At 44.3% G+C, this 8258-nt stretch overlaps 1 pseudogene; it reads left to right on the top strand.

Moving 5' to 3' along the window:
- Window positions 1-4090: 4090 nt before the first annotated feature.
- On the top strand, window positions 4091-4184 carry LOC118580932 (annotated as a pseudogene).
- The last annotated feature ends 4074 nt before the right edge of the window (window positions 4185-8258 follow it).

Raw genomic sequence — 8258 nt, 5'->3', positions numbered from 1 at the left:
AAGCCCAGTGCCACTTAGAGATCTTTGGCAACAGTTAACTCTGCAGCTTACGTGGTTGAGCCTGTATGATAATGAGTATTCAGAGATAGGTAATGCCTAGGGGGCACTCACCAACCTAAGACAGAGCACCTGTGTGGCCTGGACAGGTGTCTCCATGACGGGTAAGGTGACCTGCTGACATCTAACACAGCCTAAGTCAAAAGCTCATTTTTTAGTAAAAGGGGGGACCTGTAGGGCCCTGGACCCCCATTTTGGGTAGCTGTTGCCTTGCTTGCTGACCTTAATCAGATGTCCTCCCTATGCTGATTCTCTGCTGGGTTCCTTCTTACTGAACAGTCTTTGTTTGTGTATCCTGCATTTGGTGTAAACAGCTTAGATGCAAGAATGCAAAACATTGGTAGCGAACTTCTGCCCTCCAGGATTCCCCCATTGTGCTATAATCCTGTATTTAAGGTTTCCTCTCTCCTTCAATAAATGGCATTTGATATTCTGCTGAGGCGAATGACTTGCTGTCTCTTATCTCTGTTTTTTGATCCACAGCCCCTTGCTTGGACATGGTGAACGAGCGTTGGTAGCACAACATTTGACCTCCCATGGAAAACAGTTATACCAGCCACAATGCAGAAATATCAGCATCCTGTGAACCCCAGTGTGGCTGGCATTGACATATTGATCCTCTAGAAGGCAGTCTAGCCACAGGCTCCTCAGCACAGAGCAGAGCCCCAGCAATTTGGAGACTGAGGCAGGTGGATCTCTAAGTTTAAAGCCAGCTTGGTCTACCTGTGGAGTCCCACAGCACCTAAAACTACATAATGGAGAGACCCTGTCTGGGTGAGCTGGGGCAAGGCTGTGACATTTGATAAAAAACAGAAGATCCACGGCAAAACTCACAGGGGTTCTCAGCAGTTCGAACAGCTGGAGGTGACAGACTGGGAGGGTCTTGTGTTCACATGAGCAATGGACCACCTGACTCCATTTTCAGATTAAAAGCACCTTATTACAAGGTCAAAATAAATTCATTCCTGTTTTCAGTAAAATTTGGGTTTGATCAGGTGTTAGAGCTGTGTTCTAAAATTTGACAAGTTCCTCATCTATGTCTTGACCTCCACCTTGATAAGATATTCGGCCAAGTTCCTATATAATCAAAAAAAATCCCCTAACCCTTGGAAATCCCCTAGTCTTGTAGTTTTTTGTTTTGTTTTGTTTTGTTTTAGCTATATAAACCCCACTGTGTCCTGTGTTCAAGGTTATTTTAAAAAAACCCTGCTTAGAGAGATTTTCTGTTAGCCTGGTCTAACAGAAAATAAAGCTTACTTAATTCAATCTAAAGAATTGGGTGGCTGGAGAGATGACTCAGCAGTACTGGCTTCTCTTCTAGAGGCCCTGAGTTCAATTCCCAGCAACCACACGGTGGCTCACAACCATCTATAGTGCGATCTGATGCCCTCTTCCGGCGTGTAGGCAGACAGGCACACAGAATACTCATACCCCACCCCCCCAAAAAAAAGGGTAATGGTCTTTACTCTCCTTTGGTGGGATTAATGGTAAGTAATTAATAGATTCTCGTTTTGTTGTTTTTTGAGACAGGGTTTCTCTACATATCTCTACATAACCCTAGGTATGCTGGAACTCATAGAGGTCCATCTGCTTCTGCCTCTACAGTGCTAGGATTAAAGTCATTCACCACACACCTGATACCTTAAAATATATTCTTAAAGCTTTTGAGGCACTGAAACACTCCCTGGCTGTGGATCAACCCCAGATTAAAGAAGAGCATCCCTCATATCTATGCAGTTCCCTGGGGCTGTGAACTAGAATTTCTTTCTTTTGGTGGATGTACCCATCTAATTTATGCTCATTTTAGTCTGGCAAACTAAAGTTCAAAGCAAATTCAAGCTTGTTTGGAATTGCTAGAAATTATTGACATAGGCGATAGAAGCCTGTGTTGGTCATGTGGAAAACTGCCTAGCCTGGAAAGTTTGCATGAGAATTTCAAATCAGGGTGAAATATCTTCTAAGGCATTTATAAAAAGAGAATCAGAAGCCGGGCGGCGCTGCACGCCTTTAATCCCAGCACTCGGGAGGCAGTTCCAGGCGGATCTTTGTGAGTTCGAGGCCAGTCTGGTCTACCAAGCGAGATCCAGGGAAGGCGCAAAGCTACACAGAGAAACCCTGTCTCGGAAAAAAACCAAAAAAAAAAAAAAAAAAGAGAGAATCAGAGATGTGTGTTGGATAGTGAGAATAATTTTAAGGGAAGGTTTATTTAGAATGGGAGGCATTAGAATAATTAGATTAGGTTTTTTTGTTTTTGTTATTTTGGTTTTTCAAGACAGGGTTTTTCTGTGTAGCCCTGGCCATCTTGGAACTCACTTTGTAGACCAGGCTGGCCCCAGAGGCAGATATTTGCCTGTTTCTGCCTCCCAAGTGCTGGGATCAAAGGTATGTGCCACCACCAGCACCTAGAATAGTTCTGAGGCTGATGGGAGCAGTCTGTAAAAGAGGAAGAAAGTGCCACTGATAGACTGCAGGGGTGAGTAGTGATGTACATGTGCTAAGTTTGGCATTAGGTTCTTAGAAAGGTCAGCCATTGGTATGAGGCATCAGGTGATTCTGAGTTGTAGACAAAATTTCAGCATGAATATTTCTTAATTTAAAAAATGTATTAGGGGCTGGAGATATGGTTTAACAGTTAGAGCTCGGGCTGCTCTTCCAGAGGACCTGGATTCAATTCCCAGCACCTACATGGCAGCTCCCAACTGTAACTCCAGTTCCACGGGATCTGACACCCTCACACAGACATATATGTACACAAAACACGAATGCACATAAAATAAGAATAAATTTTTTTTTTTAAAGACAGGGTTTCTCTGGGTAACAGCCCTGGCTGTCCTGGAGCTCACTCTGTAGACCAGGCTGGCCTTGAACTCACAGAGATCTACCTGCCTCTGCCTCCCAAGTGCTAGGATTAAAGGCATGTACTACCATGGCCCAGCAGAATAAAAAAAATTTTTAACTTATTTTTAGTTAGCAACCTTAGGGATATGTATCATTATTTCATGCAAATGAGTGGTCTTAACTTTGTATTTGTTTGTCTTGAGACAGTTTCATATACTCCACACTGACCTCAAACTTGCTGATAGCCGGAGTAACTCTTCTGCTTCCATTTCCTGGGTTCTGAGTTTGCGTGTGTATACATACACACACACACACACACACACACACACACACACACACACACACACACACACACGAGTAATCTATAGTGTATATATGGAACCAGAGACAACTTTCGGGATTTGTTTATTTCCTCCATGTAGGTTCTGAAGATTGAACTTCACTCATCAGGATTGCTGGCAAGCACCCCTTCCTGCTAACCCTTCTCACCAGCCTTATTATTATTATTATTATTATTATTATTATTATTATTATTATTATAGTATTTTGGAGACAGGGTCTCACTATGTAGCTCTGGCTACCCTGGAACTGAACCTAGCACTCTGAAAGCAGAGGTGGGTGGATCTCTGAGTTCCAGGACAGCCAGAGCTACATAGTGAGACCCTGTCTCAGAAAAGAATAAAGAGGTGGCTGGAGAGACAACTCGGCAGTTAAGAGCGTTGGCTGCTCTTCCAGAGGTCCCGAGTTCAATACTCAGCAATCACATGGTGGCTCACAACCATCTATAGTGTGATCCGAGGTCTTCTGGCATAAAGTCATGCATGATGATAGAGCCCTCATATACATAAAAATAAATTAATTTTAAAAACTGTCAACTTGAGAGCCGGGTGGTGGGGGCACACACATGCCTTTAATCCCAGCACTCAGGAGGCAGGCCCAGGCAGATCTCTGTGCGTTTGAGGCCAGCCTGGGCTACAGAGAGAGACCCTGTCTCGAAAAACAAACAAAAAAACCCTGTCAACTAAAAAGAAGAAAGAAAAAAGAAAAGCATTCCTTTTGTTTGTTTGGCTTTTCAAGACAGGGTTTCTCTATGTAACCCTGCTTGTCCTGGAACTCAGATCCGACAGCTTCTGTCTCCCAAATGCTGGGATTAAAGGAGTGTACCACCACTGCCCCCCATAAGAAAAACATTCTTATGCTCACTTCGGCAGCACATAGACTAAAACTGGAGATTAGCATGGCCCCTGCGCAAGGATGACACACAAATTTGTGAAGCCTTCCATATTTTTATAATAAAAAAATAAATTAAAAAAAAAGAAAGAAAGAAAAGCGTTCTTAATAGCTTAATCATCTGCACTATTTGTTCTTACAGTTTCTGGGAAATTCCCAAAACCCACCATAAGAGAGTTACATCAATATATCTGTAAAAGGTTTTGAACAATCATGAAAAATTGGTGTGGGCAAAGGTCTCACATAAGAGTGATTGTATCCCCAGAAATAGCTGCTGCTAAGTAATAATGAACAATAATAAATGCTCAATGATTTGGGCACAACACTCACATCACATCTCAAAGGCCTCCAAAGGGTCACACACTTCCCCTCCAATCTCCAGCTCCCCTGTGTGTTTTCTCTCCTCCTCCTCCTTCTCCCTTTTTACTCTTTGGAGACAGGGTCCCACAGTGCAGCTCAGACAGGCCTGGCCTCTAGAACCTGTGGTCCTCCTGCCTCAGCCGCCAGAGTACTGAGATGACAAGTGTCCCCACATACCATGCCCAGGTCCTCAAGTCAAATTCAGACCCTATATTTGTTCAACCACTTCATTTACTGTTTCCAGATAGGATCTGACCTGTAGTCTTTGCCGATCTCAAGCTTCCCACCCCAACAGCTGTCTAAACCCCACACATTTAGTCTAAACCCCATCTAAAGAGCTTTAACCAGGGGCTGGAGAGAGAGTTCGGTGGCTAAGAAGCCTGGCGGCTCTTCCAGGGCTTCTGAATTCAATTCCCAGCACCACATGGTAGCTGACAGCCATATGTAACTCATAGAATCTGATGCCCTCTTCTGGTGGTCTGCATACATGCAGACAAAATACCCACAAACATCAAATATATAAACAACAGCTTAATTGTGTGTGTGTGTGCTGTGCAGGGAACACACCTACCGGAGGACAACTAGGGAGTCACTTGCACCATGCAGGTTGTCTAGACTGAACTCAGGTTGTCAGGCTTGGTGGCCCTTTACCCTTTACCCACTGAACTGTCGCATTGGCTCACATATCATGAGTTTTTAATTTTATTTTTCAGTACTAGTATTGTGTTCTAGTTTTTAGTTCTGTTGATATTTTGTTTTTGTTGTCATTGGCAAGTTGAAGAGAATTGTCATTTGAAGTTTCATATGAGCCCAGAACATAGGGCTAGCCCATCATTGAGGAAGTCATTGATAGTCCAGGCGCCCTGACATCTGGTCCACTCTCCCTTCCTCCGACTCCCACCCCCAAAGCAGCCGCAGCTGATGCCTTCTCTTGAGCATTGCTCCATTTCCCTGGATAAGGCTGAAAGGCTGGGGCAGGCAGCTTCATGATCCCAAATTCCACAGCTCTGAAAGGATGCCAGAACTGCCCCCAGAAGAGCTGGAAGAGCCATGGATCTGGTCCCGAGAAGGACGTGTGGTACCTTGGACTGTGTTGTTTTGTCTGCTGCCCAGAGGCTGCCTCTGCAACTGCCTCAGCCTCCTCCATGGGGGAGGCAAATGTTTGACTAAGTCTCTATTTTTATTTTATTCATTATTTATTTATTTATTTTTTTACCAACAAAGACTTGGGAGCCAGATGCTGGGGGGAAACCTGATAGCTCAGAGAGGCAGAGAATGCACCAGCTAACGTTCCTTCTTTGCTGTTGTTCCAGAAAGGAAGCTCTCTCCCACGTTGTCTGAAAGAAAACTCCTCCAATCCAATGCTCCTCCTTTCTACTTCCTGTTCCTCTCTCAGACCTCCCGACTTTCCCTCACTTCCTATGCTTACTTCCAGTCTGCTGCTTGCTGGGCTTCTCAACCTATGGTTGGTTTTATTTAAATAATGCAATCTTGGGGTTCATAGTGTGATCAAATGTCCCATGACAAGCCTGAACGTGACATGCATGGGCAGTGGACAGAAACAATGAAATAGCCAATTTAACTTGCCCGGTCAGGGCCTTCTCCAGACACAGGTTCTGCCATTGGATTCAGCAGTACTCTGCAAGGAACTCTGAACTAGCTTGTGAAGTTCAGCCAGGGGGTCTATTAGCATCTCATTAGCAATGTGGTTTTATGCCCTAGTTTCTCTCCAGCTTCCTAACTTGCTTCTGAAAAAAAAAAAAAAAAAATCCATGTTGGGTTAAACTACTGATCCTCCCTGAGTTCCCGTGACTTTTCTCCCAATCCCACAATTCCATAATTATGTGCATAGATGAGCACATCTCCCTCCAACCTCTACGTCCTGCTCTGTCCTGCCCCAGAGAGCTCAGGCACTTTGCTACTTAGTCAGAGCCTCCCCTTTGGACAGTAACTTTGCATTTGTTTCAGGAAATGGATTCTGCCTGTCTCCCCCATTCATCCGCTTTTGAGTTCTTTTAATGATGAGAACAAGAGCCTCTGGTACCACTGAGTCACTGAGTTCATTCTGGGCAGGTGCAGGTGCATTCTTGGAAGGGATACAGGCAGCAGAGACTGTAGGTTTGGGGGAGTTTTCTCAGAAGAAATAGGGTGTTAAGTAGTCTCAGAAGCTTTCATAGGGATAGCTGACAGCTGACCCCATTTGGACCCCACCCCACATCTCAAATTTGAGAAGGAGTCTGACTGTGCTGTCCAGGATGGCCTTGAATTCCTGGACTGAAGTTACCTTTCTGTCTCAGGCTCCCAAGTGCATGCCTGCCTCCATATTGGCTCATACCTAGGGGTTTATAGTCACTTCAATCTCAATTATCACAAAAAAGGCTAGTGGTTCGGCCAGACACTTGCAGGGGACTCAAGACCCTTAGTAAGCCTCAAGGGTGCGTAGGTGCTTAGCTTGTAGTCTGCACAGTGGAAGGAGGTAGGTGATACATCTCAAAGGGAGAGTCAGCATGAGTCTGTGTCCTCTGCACAAACATTTCATCCTTGTGGTTATAACCTGGAACATCTTAGTTATTTATAGGTAGCTAAATCTGAGCCTAGAATGAATGATTAATTAATTAATTGTTTTATACAGGATCTCAAGTATCCCATGCTGGCCTCTAATTCATTATGCAGCTGAGGATGACTTTAAACTCTGATCCCCTGTATCCATCTCCTCCAGAGTGCTGGGAGCACAGGCGTGTGCCACCCACCGTGCCTAGTCTGTGCCATTGTGCCTGGCTTATATAGTATGGAGATGGGAATCCCGGGCTTCACAGATGCCAAGCAAATACTCCACCAACTGAACCACATCTTCAGCCTGAGCCTGGGTTTATTTCATTTTCTGTTTTAAGTCAGATCCTGCCTTATTACATTTATTTGCTTGTTGTGTGTGGGTGTGCACAGGTCATAGCACACATATGGAGGGAGGACAAAGGACAATCTAGGAGAGTTGGTTCTCTCCAGTGTGGGTTTTCTGGGATCGAAATCAGGTTGTCAGGGTTGGTGACAAGGGTCTTTCTTTACCCACTAAGCCATTGCTGGACCCCAGATCCTGTCTTGTTACTGTTTAATTATTTTCAGTTGATTACCAGATATTATGTTAATAACTTGACACAGAGCCAGGCAGAGGGCTCAGAGGTTAGGTGCACACTTGCTGCTCTTACAGAGGACCCATGTTCAGTTCCCAGCATCCATATCAGGTGACTCACTGACATGTAACTCCAGCTCCAGGGGATCAGGTACCCTCTGGCCTCCACAGGCTTCTGCATATATGTGGTGCATGGACACTCATGCAGGCACACACACACATACATAAATACAATAATAAATAAAAAGAAGCTATAAATAAATAAAAATGGCACAGTTTAACTCTCACTCCTGAGTGGTAGGTACATTCGGATTCTTTCCTCCTAACAAGACTACAGAGATGTAATAAACACAGCCAAGGGGTTCCAGTCAATGGACACAGTGGTAAGCACACTCATGCGTCTGTCCTCTTGAAACAAAGCAATGAAAGTAGAACTTTTTGCCTCTGGTTTTTTGTTTTTAAAGATTTACTTATTTATTATGTACACAGTGTTCTGCCTGCACATATCCCTGCAGGCCAGAAGAGGGCACCAGATCTCATTATGGTTGAGAGCCACCATGTGGTTACTGGGAATTGAACTCAGGACCTCTGATATAACTGATTATAACCAGTAATTCATACATATATGCATACATACATGAGCAAT

This window comes from Onychomys torridus, chromosome 3 (genome assembly GCF_903995425.1).
Source record: "Onychomys torridus chromosome 3, mOncTor1.1, whole genome shotgun sequence".
Classification (NCBI taxonomy): Eukaryota; Metazoa; Chordata; class Mammalia; order Rodentia; family Cricetidae; genus Onychomys; species Onychomys torridus.
The sequence above is the reverse complement of the archived record's forward strand: the minus strand, read 5'-3'. Positions and strand labels throughout refer to the sequence as shown.